Source organism: Macaca fascicularis, chromosome 3 (assembly GCF_037993035.2).
Source record: "Macaca fascicularis isolate 582-1 chromosome 3, T2T-MFA8v1.1".
NCBI classification, from domain to species: Eukaryota; Metazoa; Chordata; class Mammalia; order Primates; family Cercopithecidae; genus Macaca; species Macaca fascicularis.
Genome location: NC_088377.1, coordinates 60,667,226 through 60,686,518, shown reverse-complemented (window position 1 = coordinate 60,686,518; position 19,293 = coordinate 60,667,226). Strand labels below are relative to the sequence as shown.

General features: G+C 43.5%; 1 long non-coding RNA gene across 8 annotated transcripts in view; it reads left to right on the top strand.

Moving 5' to 3' along the window:
- The window catches only part of LOC102145016 (uncharacterized), a 72,735-nt gene that overhangs the window by 16,646 nt on the left and 36,796 nt on the right, over positions 1-19,293 (top strand). For 6 of the 8 annotated variants that reach the window (XR_012432367.1, XR_012432362.1, XR_012432364.1 and 3 more), the window contains 2 exons: positions 9,877-9,961; positions 16,942-17,063. This is a non-coding gene — a long non-coding RNA (uncharacterized lncRNA). The remainder of the gene's footprint in view (positions 1-9,876; positions 9,962-16,941; positions 17,064-19,293) is intronic. The other 2 variants (XR_012432365.1, XR_010585604.2) reach the window with 1 other exon arrangement.

Genomic DNA, 19,293 nt, shown 5'->3' with positions numbered 1-19,293 from the left:
TTTCACCGTGTTAGCCAGGCTAGTCTCGATCTCCTGACCTCGTGATCCGCCCGTCTCGGCCTCCCAAAGTGCTGGAATTACAGGCTTGAGCCACCGCGCCCGGCCGAGTTTCTTAATTTTGACTTCTAATTGCACTGTACAGTGAGAGCCTGTTTGTTATTATCTCCATTCTTTTGCATTTGCTGAGGAGTGTTTTACTTCTAATTATGTGGTCAATTTTAGAATAAGTGTGATGTGGTGCCGAGAAGAATGTATATTCTGTGGATTTGAGTGAAGAGTTCTGTAGATGTCTATTAAGTCCGCTTGGTCCAGAACTGAGTTCAAGTCCTTAATATCCTTGTTAATTTTCTGTCTCATTGATCTGTCTAATAATGAGTCATTTATGCTTGCCTTTGCTTTAAGCCTGCTTCAATAGTTAGTAAATATGTTTCCAGAGTTTTTCCAATTTAAAAAAATTGACCTGCACCTTGCTTTGGATTGTACTAAAATCTGATTTCAACATAAGCGTAGTCTCCTGAATTGCTTTGGTTTTGTTCAGTTGAAGCCTTGGGGAGCACTGAAGCCAAGGCCCTACTGTACCAAAAATTTGAAGCCCATGCAAATGATCTGTATGTAGAAGGACTACCAGAAAACATTCCTTTCAGAAGCCCTCGTGGTATGGAATCCCGAGGCTGGAAAACATCATTCAAGTGGGCAATCAAATTAAATTTCTTATTAAAAAGTAAGATGATAATCCGCAGAAACAAATTCAGTGTCTTCCCTAAGGAGAGATTAATTTGATGAAGAAGGGCTTTTTGTTCCCCTCCCATCATGACTTCCTTATATTTACAATTAACATTTAGATTCACTTACTGTACAAACATTTATTTAGCATAAGTATCAGATGTGCAAAATTAGGTCTAGCAAGAACCCTGTCCTTGGGAGGCTTAATATTATGAAGAATGCAATGAAGAGTTATTGAGCATTTTTGGGGAAGAAGGCAAGGATGGCACACCCAGATCAGTCACTTGTGCATCCAGAAGGGAGGGAACATGTTCCAAATATGAGAAAAGGCAGAGGGGTGTCAAAAATGCCCTCATATTCACATACCTCACCCATTCTCTGTGGAGTGAGGAGTGCCATGTGGGCATGATGGGATTGCACAGACTTGGGTGGCCAAGTGGAGGGAGGCCTTGGATCCTACAAAAGCAGTGGCAGTCATTAAATGGTCTCATAGCAATTCCCTCTTAAAATAATTTGGATCTGCCCTTTAGAAAGGTTAAGCTGGCTTGATTTGGAAGGGTAATACATGGGTAGTTTGAGTGTGGGGGGTTGGAACAGAAGGCCTGTCTCTACTCATGAAAGGAATGTTGAAGTGGGTTGAGTCTTGCTTACTGATTGAGGTTGTGCATTTGTGTATATTCGTTGGGACTGAGTTATATATGGAGAGGAAAGGTTTAAGATGATACAGCAAGCTGTTTCTGGCTATGCTGTGGGACAGTTCATCTAAGATTCAGAAGCAGAATTGAGCTGGTTTAGTGGAAAAGTGACTTTGGCATATTTATCTTACAAATAAACAATGACTTTGGAGACATCCAGGTGGTCTCACCTGAATGTCTGAAAATTGCTATTTTTAAAATTCAAGTCACCAAAATGATTGTTTTCACTATAAAATGAAGGCAGAATGGACTATGTTTAAAAATTGGCCAGGCACAGTGGCTTAATGCTTGTAATCCCAGCACTTTGGGAGGCTGAGGCAGGTGGATCACCTGAGGTCAGGAGTTCGAGACCAGCCTTGCCAACATTGCAAAACCCCGTATCTACTAAAAATACAAAAATTAGCCAGGTGTGGTGGCATGCACTTGTGGTTGCAGCTACTCGGGAGGCTGAGGCAGGAGAATTGCTTGAACCTGGGAGGCAGAAGTTGCAGTAAGTTGAGATCGCACCACTGTACTCCAGCCTGGACAAGAGAACAAGACTCTGTCTCCAATAATAATAATAATAATTAAAAGCGCACAGCTGTGTGAGAAAGGCCTGTAAATTTCTTCCAAATGCTTTATTATAATATCAATATCAACTATGTATTTACAGTCCAAAACTTCTTACTCACAATACAAATGTAGTTATTCAGCCAAGAACAAATACAACAGGTAAAATAGTTGTGAAATCCTTTTTAAAAGCACAGATTAATCTTTAAGCTTTAAAAAATTAACCTTTTAAAATGATGGAACTGCTCCTTCTTTCACCTCCCCCAAAAATATTTTGCAGAAACTCAATACAGGCACTCCTTGATTTGCCAATATGAACATATGCAGTGTAGGGAAAACTGAAGCTTTTTTTTCTTTTTTCTTTTTATTATACTTTAAGTTCTAGGGTACATGTACACAGCGTGCAGGTTTGTTACATATGTATACATGTATACATGTGCCATGTTGGTGTGCTGCACCCATTAACTCATCATTTACATTAGATATATCTCCTAATGCTATCCCTCCTCCCTCCCCCCACCCCATGACAGGCCCTGGTGTGTGATGTTTCCCTTCCTATGTCCAAATGTTCTCATTGTTCAATTCCCACCTATGAGTGAGAACATGTGGTGTTTGGTTTTTTGTCCTTGCGATAGTTTGCTGAGAATGATGGTTTTCAGCTTCATCCATGTCCCTACAAAGGACATGAACTCATCCCTTTTTATGGCTGCATAGTATTCCATGGTGTATATGTGCCACATTTTCTTAATCCAGTCTATCATTGATGGACGTTTAGGTTGGTTCCAAGTCTTTGCTATTGTGAATAGTGCCGCAATAAACATACGTGTGCATGTGTCTTTATAGCAGCATGATTTATAATCCTTTGAGTATATACCTAGTAATGGGATGGCTGGGTCACTATTTCTAGTTCTAGATCCTTGAGGAATCACCACACTGTCTTCCACAATGGTTTGACTAGTTTACAATCCCACCAACAGTGTAAAAGTGTTCCTGTATCTCTACCTCCTCTCCAGCACCTGTAGTTTCCTGACTTTTTAATCATTGTCATTCTAACTGGTGAGAGATGGTATCTCATTGTGTTTTGATTTGCATTTCTCTGATGGCCAGTGATGATGAGCATTTTTTCCTGTGTCCGTTGGCTGCATAAATGTCTTCTTCTGAGAAGTGTCTGTTCATATCCTTTGCCCACTTTTTGATGGGGTTGTTTCTTTCTTGTAAATTTGTTTGAGTTCTTTGTAGATTCTGTAGGTGGCCTGTTCACTCCGATGGTAGTTTCTTTTGCTGTGCAGAAGCTCTTTAGTTTAATTAGATCCCATCTGTCAATTTTGGCTTTTGTTGCCATTGCTTTTCGTGTTTTAGACATGAAGTCCTTGCCCATGCCTATGTCCTGAATGGTATTGCCTAGGTTGTCTTCTAGGGTTTTTATGGTTTTAGGTCTAACATTTAAGTCTTTAATCCATCTTGAATTGATTTTTGTATAAGGTGTGAGGAAGGGATCCAGTTTCAGCTTTCTACATATGGCTAGCCAGTTTTCCCAGCACCATTTATTAAATAGGGAATCCTTTCCCCATTTATTGTTTTTATCAGGTTTGTCAAAGATCAGATGGTTGTAGAAGTGTAGTATTATTTCTGAGGGCTCCATTCTGTTCCATTGGTCTATATCTCTGTTTTGGTACCAGTACCATGCTGTTTTGGTTACTGTAGCCTTGTAGTATAGTTTGAAGTCAGGTAGCGTGATGCCTCCAGTTTTGTTGTTTTGGCTTAGGATTGTCTTGGTAATGCAGGCTCTTTTTTGGTTCCATGTGAACTTTAAAGTAGTTTTTTCCAATAGTGTGAAGAAAGTCATTGGTAGCTTGATGGGGATGGCATTGAATCTATAAATTACCTTGGGCAGTATGGCCATTTTCATGATATTGATTCTTCTTATCCATGTGCATGGAATGTTCTTCCATTTGTTTGTGTCCTCTTTTATTTCATTGAGCAGTGGTTTGTAGTTCTCCTTGAAGAGATCCTTCACATCCCTTGTAAGTTGGGTTCCTAGATATTTTATTCTCTTTGAAGCAGTTGTGAATGGGAGTTCACTCATGATTTGGCTCTCTGTTTGTCTGTTATTGGTGTATAAGAATGCTTGTAATTTTTGCACTTTGATTTTGTATCCTGAGACTTTGCTGAAGTTGCTTATCAGCTTAAGGAGATTTTGGGCTGAGACAATGGGGTTTTCTAAATATACAGTCATGTCATCTGCAAACAGGGACAATTTGACTTCTTCTTTTCCTAATTGACTACCCTTTATTTCTTTCTCCTGCCTGATTGCCCTGGCCAGAACTTCCAACACCGTGTTGAATAGGATGATGTGAGAGGGCATCCCTGTCTTGTGCCAGTTTTCAAAGGGAAAGCTTCCAGTTTTTGCCCATTCAGTATGATATTGGCTGTGGGTTTGTCATAAATAGCTCTTATTATTTTGAGATTCGTCCTATCAATACTAATTTATTGAGAGTTTTTAGCATGAAGGGCTGTTGAATTTTGTCAAAGGCCATTTTTGCATCTATTGAGATAATCATGTGGATTTTGTTTTTGTCTTTGGTTCTGTTTATATGCTGGATTACGTTTATTGATTTGCGTATGTTGAACCAGCCTTGCATCCCAGAGATGAAGCCCACTTGATCATGGTGGATAAGCTTTTTGATGTGCTGCTGGATTTGGTTTGCCAGTATTTTATTGAGGATTTTTGCATAGATGTTCATGAGGGGTATTGGTCTGAAACTCTCTTTTTTTGTCGTGTCTCTGCCAGGCTTTGCTATCAGGATGATGCTGGCCTCATAAAATGAGTTAGGGAGGATTCCCTCTTTTTCTATTGATTGGAATAGTTTCAGAAGGAATGGTACCAGCTCCTCCTTGTACCTCTGGTAGAATTCCGCTATGAATCTGTCTGGTCCTGGACTTTTTTTGGTTGGTGGGCTATTAATTATTGCCTCAATTTCAGAGCCTGTTATTGGTCTATTCAGGGATTCAACTTCTTCCTGGTTTAGTCTTGGGAGAGTGTATATATCTAGGAATTTATCCATTTCTTCTAGATTTTCCAGTTTATTTGCGTAGAGGTGTTTGTAGTATTCTCTGATGATAGTTTGTATTTCTGTGGGATCGGTGGTGATATCCCCTTTATCATTTTTTATTGCGTGTATTCAATTCTTCTCTCTTTTCTTTATTAGTCTTCCTAGCAGTCTATCAGTGTTGTTGATCTTTTCAAAAAAGCCAGTTCCTGGATCCATTGATTTTTTTGAAGGATTTTTTGTGTGTCTATCTCCTTCAGTTCTGCTCTGATCTTAGTTATTCCTTGCCTTCTGCCAGCTTTTAAATGTGTTCGCTCTTGCTTCTGTAGTTCTTTTAATTGTGATGTTAGGGTGTCAATTTTAGATCTTTCCTGCTTTCTCTTGTGGGCATTTAGTGCTATAAATTTCCCTCTACACACTGCTTTAAATGTGTCCCAGAGATTCTGGTATGTTGTGTCTTTGTTCTCATTGGTTTCAAAGAACATCTTTATTTCTGCCTTCATTTCATTATGTACCCAGTAGTCATTCAGGAGCAGGTTGTTCAGTTTCCATGTAATTGAGTGGTTTTGAGGGAGTTTCTTAATCCTGAGTCCTAGTTTGATTGCAGTGTGGTCTAAGAGACAGTTTGTTATAATTTCTGTTCTTGTACATTTGCTGAGGAGTGCTTTACTTCCAACTATGTGGTCAATTTTGGAATAAGTGCAATGTGGTGCTGAGAAGAATGTATATTCTGTTGATTTGGGGTGGAGAGTTCTGTAGATGCCTATTAGGTCCACTTGGTGCACAGCTGAGTTTAATTCCTGGATATCCTTGTTAACTTTCTATCTCATTGATCTGTCTAATGTTGACGGTGGGGTGTTAAAGTCTCCCATTATTATTGTGCGGGAGTCTAAGTCTCTTTGTAGGTCTCTAAGGACTTGCTTTATGAATCTAGGTGCTCCTGTGTTGGGCGCATATATATTTAGGATAATTAGTTCTTCTTGTTGAATTATCATTATGTAATGGTCTTCTTTGTCTCTTTTGATCTTTGTTGTTTTAAAGTCTGTTTTATCAGGGACTAGGAGTGCAACCCCTGCCTTTTTTTGTTTTCCATTTGCTTGGTAGATCTTCCTCCATCCCTTTATTTTGAGCCTATGTGTGTCTCTGCACGTGAGATGAATCTCCTGAATACAGCACATTGATGGGTCTTGACTCTTTATCCAATTTGCCAGTCTGTGTCTTTTAATTGGAGCATTTAGCCCATTTACATTTAAGGTTAATATTGTTATGTGTGAATTTGATCCTGTCATTATGATGTTAGATGGTTATTTTGCTCGTTAGTTGATGCAGTTTCTTCCTAGCATTGATGGTCTTTACAATTTGGCATGTTTTTGCAGTGGCTGGTACTGGTTGTTCCTTTCCATGTTTAGTGCTTCCTTCAGGAGCTCTTGTAGGGCAAGCCTCGTGGTGACAAAATCTCTCAGCATTTGCTTGTCTATAAAGGATTTTATTTCTCCTTCACTCATGAAGCTTAGTTTGGCTGGATATGAAATTCCGGGTTGAAAATTCTTTTCTTTAAGAATGTTGAATATTGGCCCCCACTCTCTTTTGGCTTGGCTTGTAGAGTTTATGCCAAGAGATCTGCTGTTATTCTGATGGGCTTCCCTTTGTGGGTAACCCGACCTTTCTCTCTGGCTGCCCTTCAGATTTTTTCCTTTATTTCAACTTTGGTGAATCTGACAATTATGTGCCTTGGAGTTGCTCTTCTCGAGGATTATCTTTGTGGTGGTCTCTGTATTTCCTGAATTTGAATGTTGGCCTGCCTTACTAGGTTGGGGAAGTTCTCCTGGATAATATCCTGCAGAGCGTTTTCCAACTTGGTTCCATTCTCCCCGTCACTTTCGGGTACACTATCAGACGTAGATTTGGTCTTTTCACGTAGTCCCATATTTCTTTGAGGCTTTGTTCGTTTCTTTTTACTCTTTTTTCTCTCAACTTCTCTTCTCGCTTCATTTCATTCATTTGATCTTCAATCACTGATACCCTTTCTTCCAGTTGATTGAATTGGCTACTGAAGCTTGTGCATTCGTCACGTAGTTCTCGTGCCATGGTTTTCAGCTCCATCAGGTCATTTAAGGACTTCTCTACACTGCTTATTCTAGTTAGCCATTCGTCTAATTTTTTCTCGAGGTTTTTAGCTTCTTTGTGATGGATTCGAACTTCCTTCTTTAGCTCAGAGAAGTTTGATTGTCTGAAGCCTTCTCCCAACTAGTCAAAGTCATTCTCTATCCAGCTTTGTTCCATTGCTGGGGAGGAGCTACATTCCTTTGGAGGGAGAGAGGTGCTCTGATTTTTAGAATTTTCAGCTTTTCTGCTGTGTTTTTTCCCCATCTTTGTCGTTTTATCTACCTTTGGTCTTTGATGATGGTGATGTACAGATGGGATTTTGGTGTGGATGTCCTTTCTGTTTGTTAGTTTTCCTTGTAACAGTCAGGACCCTCAGCTGCAGGTCTGTTGGAGTTTGCTGGAAGTCCATTCCAGACCCTGTTTGCCTGGGTATCAGCAGCGGAGGCTGCAGAACAGCGAATATTGCTGAACAGCAAATGTTGCTGCCTGATCGTTCTTCTGGAAGCTTCGTCTCAGAGAGGTAGCCTGCTGTGTGAGGTGTCAGTCTGCCCCTGCTAGGGGGTGCCTCCCAGTTAGGCAACTCGGGGATCAGGGACCCACTTGAGGAAGCAGTCTGTCCATTCTCAGATCTCAAACTTCATGCTGGGAGAACCACTACGCTCTTCAAAGCTGTCAGACAGGGACATTTAACTCTGCAGAGGTTTCTGCTGCCTTTTGTTCGGCTATGCCTTGCCCCCAGAGGTGGAGTCTACAGAGGCAGGCAGGCCTCCTTGAGCCACAGTGCGCTCCACCCCATTTGAGCTTCCTGGCCACTTTGTTTACCTACTCAAGCCTCAGCAAAGGCAGGTGCCCCTCCCCCAGCCTTGCTGCCACCTTGCAGTTTGATCTCGGACTGCTGTGCCAGCAATGAGCGAGGCTCTGTGGTGTGGGACTCTCCGAGCCAGGTGCGGGATATAATCTCCTGGTGTGCCGTTTGCTGAGACCATTGGAAAAGCACAGTATTAGGGTGGGAGTGACCCGATTTTCCAGGTGCCATCTGTCACAGCTTCCCTTGGCTAGGAAAGGGGATTCCCTGACCCCTTGTACTTTCCAGTTGAGGTGATGCCTTACCCTGTTTTGGCTCACGCTCAGTGGGCTGCACCCACTGTCCTGAACCCACTGTCCAACAAGCCCCAATGAGATGAACCTGGTACCTCATTTGGAAATGCAGAAATCACACGTCTTCTGTGTCACTCACACTGGGAGCTGTTTACTGGAGCTGTTCCTATTCGGCCATCTTGGAACCGCCCTGAAGCTTTTTTTCTTTCTTCCTTTTTTTTGATACAGAGTCTCACTCTGTCACCCAGGCTGGAGTGCAGTGGTGCAATCTTGGCTCACTGCAGCCAGGCTCAAGCAGTTCTCCTTCCTCAGCCTCCGGAGTACCTGGGATTATAGGTGCATGCCACTGTGCTGTCTAATTTTTGTATTTTTAGAAGAGATGGGGTTTCACCATGTTGGCCAGGCTGGTCTTGAACTCCTGACCTTGTGATCAGCCTGCCTCAGCCTCCCAAAGTGCTGAGATTACAGATGTGAACCACTGTGCCCTGCCCTCAGCATGCTTTTGATTTAGCCAAAGCATCAAAGCATTGGTGAAGAATTGAAGATTGGAAGTTAACACATTTTTTGCTAAGGGAAGTAATAGAGAAAAATAAATATTCCTGGAGCTAAATCTTCAGTTTGGATTAGTGTGAACATGATGAAACCTGTAGAAACCTTCATTTCTCAAGACAAAGCTCAAATTCAAGGTTGTGAGGAATGCAGTCACTGCTTTTGTTAGGGGCAGTTGTCACAGTGATTGCAGAAACTGAGACAGCAAAGCCTGTATTATATAAAGAATGTGCAAGCGCCATAGAAGACACTGCAAGGATTGGGTGCTGGAGCAGTGCTGGACCTGCCATCATCACCAGAGTGCAGCAGCTGTCACCAGAAGGAGAATCTCCACTCTCGCCATCACTAACAGCTCTTGACTTTGTCCCACTCATAAAAGATCTTGGAAGGAATTAAAGGTGCTTGGTAGTTTCTCATTCCAACATAACCTTACTTGGCCTGACCATGAAGCATGCATTAGTCTTTGGACAGGACAGGGCAATTCAAATCACAGACCACATAACAAAATAATTTTGTGGCCATCAGAACTGTCTCCTTAAACACACCATGGGTGCACTGTGTTCTCAGCTTGGGGAAAGGTAGATGTCACACATGAGAAGGTGGTGGAGCCAGGCATGTGATGGAGCCTCGAAGAGTGGGAGGTGGCAGCTGGCTCTGTGAGGAGGGTGTGAATCTCCTCCTGGGGAGGAGCAAATGCCAGAAAAGGAGGTGAGGATGGGCAGAAGAGGAGGCTGAGCAGCAAGTGAATAGACGCGCTCGACCTCAGAGGAGGAGAGTCCCATGTCTTTATTGGTAATATTCAAATGTGGTTCATACCAGAGTTATTTTCTGTGGCTGAATGGTTCAACTACTCTGAAATCCATTGGGGGGCGGGGGGGCGGAAAAAAAAAAACTCATACTAAAAACCCTTGAGATGCTAAGTTTTAAAGTAAAGGAAATGTTACAAGATTTTCTGAAACCACCAACCTTTAGCAATATTTTCAGATCTCCTCCAACATTTTCCACTGCCTTTGTCAGCAATCATAGATGACCTTCACACTAAGGCGAATCTTCCACTCCCCTTACCCTTTTCCTTTTCTCTCTCTTTCTCTCCTTTCCTCATCCAGTAACTCCAGTTGGACTCCATTGTTTCCAAGTCGACTTTCGTCCTTATCCACAGCTCCTCCACACGAGCCCTGAACACCTGTTCATGTAAGTGACATCTTTTATGTCTTTATTTTTATATTTTATTTTATTTTGTTTTGTTTTATTTTAATTTTGAGATGGAGTCTCCCTCTGTTGCCCTGGCTGGAGTGTAGTGGCACAGTCTCGGCTTACTGGAACCTCCACCTCCCAGGTTCAAGCATTTCTCTGCCTCAGCCTCCAGAGTAGCTGGAGGATTATAGGCACCTGCCACCACACCTAGCTGATTTTTGTATTTTTAATAGAGACGGGGTTTCACCATGTTGGCCAGGCTGGTCTTGATCTCCTGACCTCGTGATCCACCCGCCTCAGCCTCCCAAAGTGCTGGGATTACAGGCATGAGCCACTGTGCCTGGCCCGTGATTTACTATTTACTTGTGTAACACTTATCCCTGTATTTTAGATGGGAGTTGCTGAGGTTTGGTGACTACATCTGGCCTCTCAGGGAAATGGCCAAGTTGTTCAGATTCTTACCTGTATAATGTGAAGTTGCTTCGTTACTACTATGAAATGAGTTATAAAGGGAAATTTTTTATTTTTATTTATTTTTTTATTTTAAGTAGAGACGGAGTTTCACCGTATTAGCCGGGATGGTCTCGATCTCCTGACCTCATGATCTGCCCTCCTGGGCTTCCCAAAGTGCTAGGATTACAGGCATGAGCCACCGTGTCCGGCCATATTAAAGGGAATTTTTTATAAAAAGAAATAGATTTAGGCTGAGTGCGGTGGTTCATACCTGTAATCCTAGCACTTTGGGAGGCCAAGATGGGTATGGGTGGATTGCCTGAGTTCAGGAGTTTGAGACCACCCTTGGCAACATGGTGAAAACCCATCTCTACTATACAAAAAAAAAAAAAAAAAAAAAAAAGCCGGGCATGGTGGTGGGTTCCTGTAGTCCCAGCTACTGGGGAGGCTGAGGCATGAGAATTGCTTGAGCCTGGGAGGCAGAGGTTGCAGTGAGCTGACATCACACCATTGCCAGCCGGGGCAACAGAGCGAGACTCTGTTAGTAAAATATATCTAGTACCAGATGTTTTTGGTCTCCTAATGACCTATCAAACTGCAGGTTTTTTGGCTTTGTAATATATTCATTCCACATTTATTCAAGAGTTGAAGACTTTTTATATCTTCATTATGTGCCAAGTACTGGGTGGGACACTAGGTGTCAGAGATGAACAAATCCCTGATCCCAGGATTTCACAGTAGATGTTGAAATTTAATGCCATTTAGCTTCATTCGATTCTGCAGTAGTCCCCAAGATTTTCCAAGATCATCCTGTCCTCCAGTGTCCTGTTGATTCAACTTCAGAATATATCCCAGAGGCTGTCCCTCATCATTCCTCACTGCTGCCACCCTGGGCCATCTGCCATCATCTCTCACCTGGATTATCTCAGTAATCTCCTAACTGGTTTCCTTGTTTCCATGCTTGCCTCCTTCAGTCTATTCTGTTTGTTTGTTTGTTTGTTTGTTTGTTTGTTTGTTTTTTGAGACGGAGTCTTACTCTCTCGCCAAGGCTGGAATACAATGCTGTGATCTCTGCTTACTGTAACCTCCGTCTCCCAGGTTCAAGTGATTCTTCTACCTCAGCCTCCCTAGTAGCTGGGATTACAGGCGCGAACCGCTATGCCTGGCTAATTTTTTTGTATTTTTAGTAGAGACAGGGTTTCGCCGTGTTGGCCAGGCTGGTCTTGAACTCCTGGCCTCGAGTGATCTGCCTACTTTGGCCTCCCAAAGTATTGGGATTACAGGTGTGAGCCACACCTGTACTCTCAATACAACAGCTAGAACAGTCCTTTTACAGTGGAATTCAGATCTTGTTTACCCCTCTGTTCAAACTCTGTGTGGCTTTCTGTTTTCTACATGATCTGCCCCCCTACTACCTGTCTCTCTGTGCTTCCTGCTACTCTTCTGCTCTTACTTCTCTGTATAAACACTGAGCTTATGGTGTTTCCTTTAACATGCCAGGCATGCTTGACCCTGTCCTATCTCTGGGCCTTGCTGTTCCCTCTGCCTGGAACATTCTTCCTCTGGCGTCTGCATGGCTCGTTGTCTCACTGCTTTGGATTGGGGCTCAAAAATCACCTTATCAAAAGCGGCTCCAGGGTGCTCTGCGTGAAATATATCCTCAACTCATTTCCTATTTGATGTCTGACTCCCCCACTCTTCTTCACTAAAATGTAAGCTCCATAAGGGAAGGGATTTTGTCTGTTTTGTTCTGTTGTATCCCTAAATACCTAGAAAGTGCTCAGTAAATATTTGTTGGTTGAATGACTAAATCAACCTATTACTGAATCAGTCAATGTCCTCTGTAGGAGGGACTTCTCATACCAGTGGTGCCTATCTGTATGTTAGCTGGTGTAGGGAGGGATGTGGTCAGAATGGCTCTGTCTGTGTGGAATAGTTTTGCTTAGCATAATCCCAGCAGGCTCCTATTGGGGTTAAGACACAGTTTTAGCCTTATTAGTATCACTCTTTAATCATAAAGTCAGAAGGTGTTAAAATTGGAAGAGATCTGGGAAACTATTTGGTCTGCTTTTCTCATTATTGATGTGAGAATAACAGAGCCTAGAGAAAGTAAGTTAATTACTCACAATCATAAAGCTGTACAGGTCAATCTGAAATTAGGCTTCTGACGTCAGACTCTGTAGTCTTTTCTACATGTGTTCTCCCCTGCCTGAGACAGTTCATGGGCTTTCAGGTTTGACAATTTTCTCTCCAGTCTCTAAACAGGAGCTTTTATCTGGACATTCTAGGTTAGCCTAGATGGACGATGACCCTGTGATGTGTGGGGAATCCCAAAGGTTGACCACTGTGAATATGAACTACCCTAGATGTGTCAGGAACACTGCAGGCACACTCACTCCTCCATTTGCTGGAGCCATGTAGGGTAGAAAGGAAACCCAAATCAAGACCATTTGCTGCTTCAGTTCCTTTATTGCATGTGGCAGTCCAATGTGTCTCCATTTAAACTCAGATTGTTTGATGAATGGTCAGACCAGCTGCAGGCCCTTTGGGCCAGAAGTTTTGATCTCGCCAACTGTTCATATTCTTTTCTTTTTCTTTCTTTTTTTTTTTTTTTTTTTTTTTTTTGAGATGGAGTTTTACACTTGTTGCCCAGGCTGGAGTACAATGGTGTGATCTCGGCTCACCACAACCTCTGCCTCCTGGATTCAAGCGATTCTCCTTCCTCAGCCTCCCGAGTTGCTGGGATTACAGGTGTGTACCACCACACCTGGCTAATTTTTGTATTTTTTAAGTAGAGATGGGGTTTCACCATGTTGGCCAGGCTTGTCTTGAACTCCTGACCTCAGGTGATCTACCCACCTCAGCTTCCCAAAGTGCTGGGATTATAGGCATGAGCCACTGTGCCCGGCCGATAACAGATATTTTCTGAGCCCCTGCCAGGTGCCAGGCACAGATCTAGGTGCTAGGAACTTAGGGGAGAATGAGTAAGACAGTCTCTGTTCTCAGGGAGCTTCCATTCTAGTGGTGGTGTGGTGGTGGGAAAGAAGACTATATATATGCAACAAGTGATATGTTTTCAGATGGTGATAAGTAATTTGAAGAAAATAAATGGAGCTGTGGGAGTTAGAATATTTGGGCATTGGGATGGGAACTGACCTATTGGGGTGGGCAGTGAAGACCTCTCTGAGGAGGTGACATTTGAGCTGAGGCAGCTCAAAGAAGATCTGGGCAAGAGTTGTCCTGATGGGTAGGACATCAAGTGCAGGGACCTGAGATGTGAACGGACTTGGCATGGTGTTTAAGCACCACAAAGATGGTCAGGGTGGCTGGAGCATAGTGGAGCCTGAAGGAGGAAGTAATATTCAGATGAGGATGGAACACCTTCTAGGCTATGGAAAGGAATCTGGATAATTCCAATGGAGTAAGAAGCACTGTGATTAAATCAGGGGTCGGCAAACTCTACGGCCCATGGGTCAAATCTGGCCCGGTGCCTTCTTTTGTGAATAAACCATATTGGAATACAGTGTCACCCATGGGTTTACATATTGTCCATGGCTGTTTTTAATGTTACAAGAGCAGAGTTGAGTAGTTTCAACAGAGGACATATGACCCAGAAACCTAAAATATTTACTGTCTGGTTTTTATAGAAAAAGTTTACTGACCCCTGAACAAAATGATCTATGTTTTGAAGAGGAGAAACTCTGGGTACTATTGGCATGGTGTACGCAGGTATACTCTTGTCTCTTACCATTCCCAGACTGGGTACTACTCTGAGAATGAATGGTAAGAGACAAGAGTATACCTAATAGTTCAGATAAGAAATAACTTGCTGTTGGCTGGGCGCGGTGGCTCATGCCTGTAATCCTAGCCTTTCGGGAGGCCGAGGTGGGTGGATCACGAGGTCAGGAGTTGGAGACCAGCCTGGCCAACATGATGAAATCTCGTCTTTACTAAAAATAGAAAAAATAGCTGGGCGTGGTGGTGCACACCTGTATTCCCAGCCCCTTGGGAGACTGAGGCAGGATAATTGCTTGAATCCAAGAGGTGGAAGTTACAGTGAGCTGAGATCGTGCCACTGTACCCCAGCCTGGGCGACAGAACAAGACTCTGTCTTGGAAAAAAAAAAGAAAAAAGAAATAACTAGATGTTGAGCCACCAGAAAACAAAGATCACACTGTTTTTATTCTATTTAAAAACACCTAGCTATGCTTCGTACTCATTAAATATTGTTGAATGAGTGATGAGATGCTGAATAGGAGGTGCCAGTGAATATGAAGGGAAAGTGAGGTTTTGAGAGATATTTAGAAGGTAAATATGATCCACCTACCTCGGCCTCCCAAAATGCTGGGATTACAGGCCTGAGCCACTGTACCTGGCCAAAGGCAGGTTTTTTTGTTTTTGTTTTTGTTTTTGTTTTTAGACGGAGTTCCGCTTTTGTTGCCCAGGCGGGAGTGCAATGATGCGATCTCGTCTCACCGCAACCTCCGCATCCTGGGTTCAAGTGATTCTCCTGCCTCGGCCTCCCAAGTAGCTGGGATTACAGTCATGTGCCATCACACCTGGCTAATTTTTTTGTATTTTTAGTAGAAACGGAGTTTCGCCATGTTAATCAGAATGGTCTCCATCTCCTGACCTCAGGTGATCCGCCTGCCTTGGGCTCCCAAAGTGCTGGGATTACAGGTGTGAGCCACCACACCTGGCCAAAGGCAGCTTTTTAAAGGGTTGCACAGCACTGCATATGCTACTTAAAATGAGATAATTATTCTTCATTCTTAGAATGCCAGTTGGTTTTATTGGTTGATAAATTCCCAGTTACTTGTACTCACAAGCACAACATTGATGATGAGTCTGACATCTCTCGTAACTTAAGAATCATAGGCCGGGCACGGTGGCTCAAGCCTGTAATCCCAGCACTTTGGGAGGCCGAGACGGGCGGATCACAAGGTCAGGAGATCGAGACCATCCTGGCTAACACGGTGAAACCCCGTCTCTACTAAAAAAAAATACAAAAACCTAGCCGGGCGAGGTGGCAGGCGTCTGTAGTCTCAGCTACTCGGGAGGCTGAGGCAGGAGAATGGCGTGAACCCGGGAGGCGGAGCTTGCACTGAGCTGAGATCTGGCCACTGCACTCCAGTCTGGGCGACAAAGCAAGACTCTGTCTCAACAACAACAACAAAAAAAGAATCATTAGTATGACTGCCCTATGGAGGCATACTGCTCTATCTCAGGTTTATTTCAATAATAAAACCTTTGGAAGGTTTAATAATGAAACCTACTTAAGGCCCTTTGCTCAAGAAGTCTGAATCACTGATCACTGCAATTACTTCCATGGCAGCTGTAGAGCAATTTAACAGGATAAGAGCGAATAAGATAAATTACACTCAGATTCTTAATGGATTGATATGCAAAAGTATGTAAAGGAAGATGGGGGTGGGAGAGGGGTGCCTTTCAAATTTCTGCACACAGTAATAAAATAGGGAACTGGGCCATTGTAGCCATTACTGGTGGGGATTAGTCATCTAGTAACAAGCTCTGGGGCTCAGTGGTGGGTAGAACATCCTGTTTATTATAGACAAATAGGGTTAATTCTCTTGTTTGTGTGCCTCTGTGGAAAGGATGGGAATTCTAGGTGATTTGCTAATTGTCTGATTTAGAATACTCCCCTTTCTACTAAAGAATTAGTATCTTTGGTGCGAAAATAGGGAGGCAGACCAGTTTTACAAATAGCTACTGACCAGGAGAATAAGTTTCTGCCAGGTGAGTGGTTAAAAAAAGGCAGACTAGAAAAATAACTAGGATGTTAAGTGTTTCTTATTTACAAGGCTAACATAAGTACTCCCATGTGTTGGAGATGGAGGAGGGGATGGATCAGTTAAGAAGTGAGTACTATGCTTGCTTTGAGTGTCCCTCAATTTGTGTTTAGGGAAGAAGAGTGAGGATGTGGTTATATGGGTAGGGGGTGGGCCCAGGGAAGGGGCCCAAGGAAGGAAATTCAGGAGACTTGACTGCAGTTCTATCCTTATGGACATTCCTTGGCACCTGATCACATTATGCATGCTTGACAGTCTGCTGGGTATTGATTTTTCTTTTCTTTTCTTTTCTTTTTTTTTTTTTTTTTGAGATGGAGTTTCGCTCTTGTTGCTTAGGCTGGAGTGCAGTGGTGCGATCTTGGCTCACCACAACCTCTGCCTTCTGGGTTCAAGTGATTCTCCTGCCTTAGCCTCCTAAGTAGCTGGGATTAGAGGCATGCGCCACCACACCCAGCTAATTTTGTATTTTTACTAGAGACAGGGTTTCTCCATGTTGGTCAGACTGGTCTCGAACTCTCAACCTCAGGTGATCCATCTGCCTCAGTCTCCCAAAGTGCTGGGATTACAAGTGTGGGCCACCTCACCTGGCCAATCACAATTTTAAAAAACCACCATAGCCTCGTTAATGATGTTCAGTAGCTCATTACCACAAATAATTGTGCACACTTGCTACATCAGAGGCTCTAAACTGCCCAATTTTTTTTTTCTTTTTAGATGGAGTTTTGCTCTATCGCCCAGGCTGGAGTACAGTGGTACAATCTCTGCTCACTGCAACCTCTGCCTCCTGGGTTCAAGAGATTCTCATGCCTCAACCTCCCGAGCAGCTGGGATTACAGGTATCCACCACCCCACTAATTTTTGTATTTTTTAGTAGGTTTTACATTGTCATCCAGGCTGGTCTCAAACTCCTGACCTCAAGTGATCTGCCCGCCTCAGCCTCCCAAGGTGCTGGGATTATAGGTGTGAGCCACCATGCCCAGCCTGAACTGCCCAATTTTACAGGGATAATTGGGAAAACAATTGTTTAAAAAGGAAATGAAGGAGTTGCCATTACTGCGCTTAGCAGTGTGAAGACCCTAGAAAACCTGTGTGAAGGCCGGGCGCGGTGGCTCAAGCCTGTAATCCCAGCACTTTGGGAGGCCGAGACGGGCGGATCACGAGGTCAGGAGATTGAGACCATCCTGGCTAACACGGTGAAACCCTGTCTCTACTAAAAAATATTAAAAAAAAAAAAACTAGCCAGGCGAGGTGGCGGGCGCCTGTAGTCCCAGCTACTCGGGAGGCTGAGGCAGGAGAATGGCATAAACCCGGGAGGCGCAGCTTGCAGTGAGCTGAGATCCGGCCACTGCACTCCAGCCTGGGCGACAGAGCGAGACTGTGTCTCAAAAAAAAAAAAAAAAAAAGAAAACCTGTGTGAATTCCTGGGGGTTCACCGTCTACAGCCTGGTCAAGAGCCTTAGAAAACCAGGAGCCTTAGGAGACCAGGTTCTGAAAGCTTCCCAGGGCTGTATAAACTTCTACATTAAGTTCCATGATGCCCGATGAGTAGTCCCACATTTCCACAGTAGACACGCTATTGCTGCTTCCTTCCTTATCATGAAAAGAGCAGAAGATGCAGATAATACATGAAGCAGGAAGACAAAGGGGAGACACTGAACTTGTCACCTACCTTTGGGTGCCCCTCATGCTTTGTGTTTCCCATTGAGCCTCACTAATCAGTGACACAGGGAATGGTCTCTTTGCTCTCTACTTTCCCTGTGGCTGCCTGGAGGTAGGGGAGGCAGATCGTGCCACTTGCCGACATTATGTTGCTGTGGATGAGTTGGAGGGACAGGAACAGGAAATGTTCCTGGCGGTGTTTGTGTCACTGGGGCTCACAGGGGTGCTTTTTAATCTTCTCACTGGCCTCTGTGATTCTGTGACCCTGGTTATTACACGTTCAGAAAGTGTCAGCTTATTTGAAAGGGATACTCTTATTTTCTATTTAAACATTGCCAAAAACCGTCACACTTTTTTTTTAATTGAAATATTTTTGTATTTTTTATTTTTTGGAGATAAGAGTCTCGCCCTTTCATATGAACATGAAGGGACCCATAGTCCTTCCCCTACTGTCGGTCTTTAACTTAACATATCAATAAAGGGTTGTGTCTGAATGAATTATAGAAGTTTAGGACCTAAAAAAGGAAGGTCCCAGCAACTGGACTTTGGTTTATTTCTGCTACTACACTTGCTATTGAAATCAAGCAGACAACTTCATTTCTCTTGGATTCAGCTTTCTCATGTGTCAGAATGGGAGAGGAAGGGAGGCGCTGGGATAAGTGTCATTCCACTGTCTGTACTTCTAATCTGGCTAACACACGTGTGAAAAATTCTTAGATTTGTTGACAGTGGTTTCCTGGAGTGCTGTCTTGAACGATTCTGAACAGACTCAGCAAGAAAGTGTGTTTCAGTTGGTTGGGTGTGTCTGTCATGGAGAAGGAAGTAAGGAGTGGGGAGCACGCACAGCATTCCCGGGGCATTCCTGTCCATTGTCTCAATACCTGGTGCTGACGTTTCCTGTCCCTTATCAGGAATACTGACTATTCTGCGTCTGATCACTTGAACTTAGTGAGTACTACTTAGTTGCATCATAGACACCACCTGTCTTTGAACAGCTACCCTGCCTCTTGAGAATGCAAAGGCTGCCAGGGGCCACAGCTGTATGGTATGGACTTTGGTCATTTCTGCTTAGAACACAGAGGTCACTTTGACTAATAACATAACTCTCGTTTTGATTGAAAGTATTAAAATGGGCTGGGAATGATGGCTCATGCCTGTAATCCCAGCACTTTGGAAGGCTGAGGTGGGTGGATCACTTGAGGTCAGGAGATCGAGACCATCCTGGCTAACATGGTGAAACCCCATCTCTACTAAAAATACTGGGTGTGGTGACCTGTGACTGTAGTCCCAGCTACTTGGGAGGCTGAGGCAGGAGAATCGCTTGAACCGGGGAGATGGAGATTGCAGTGAGCTGAGATTGCACCATTGCACTCTAGCCTGGGCAAGACAGCAAGATTCCATCTCAAA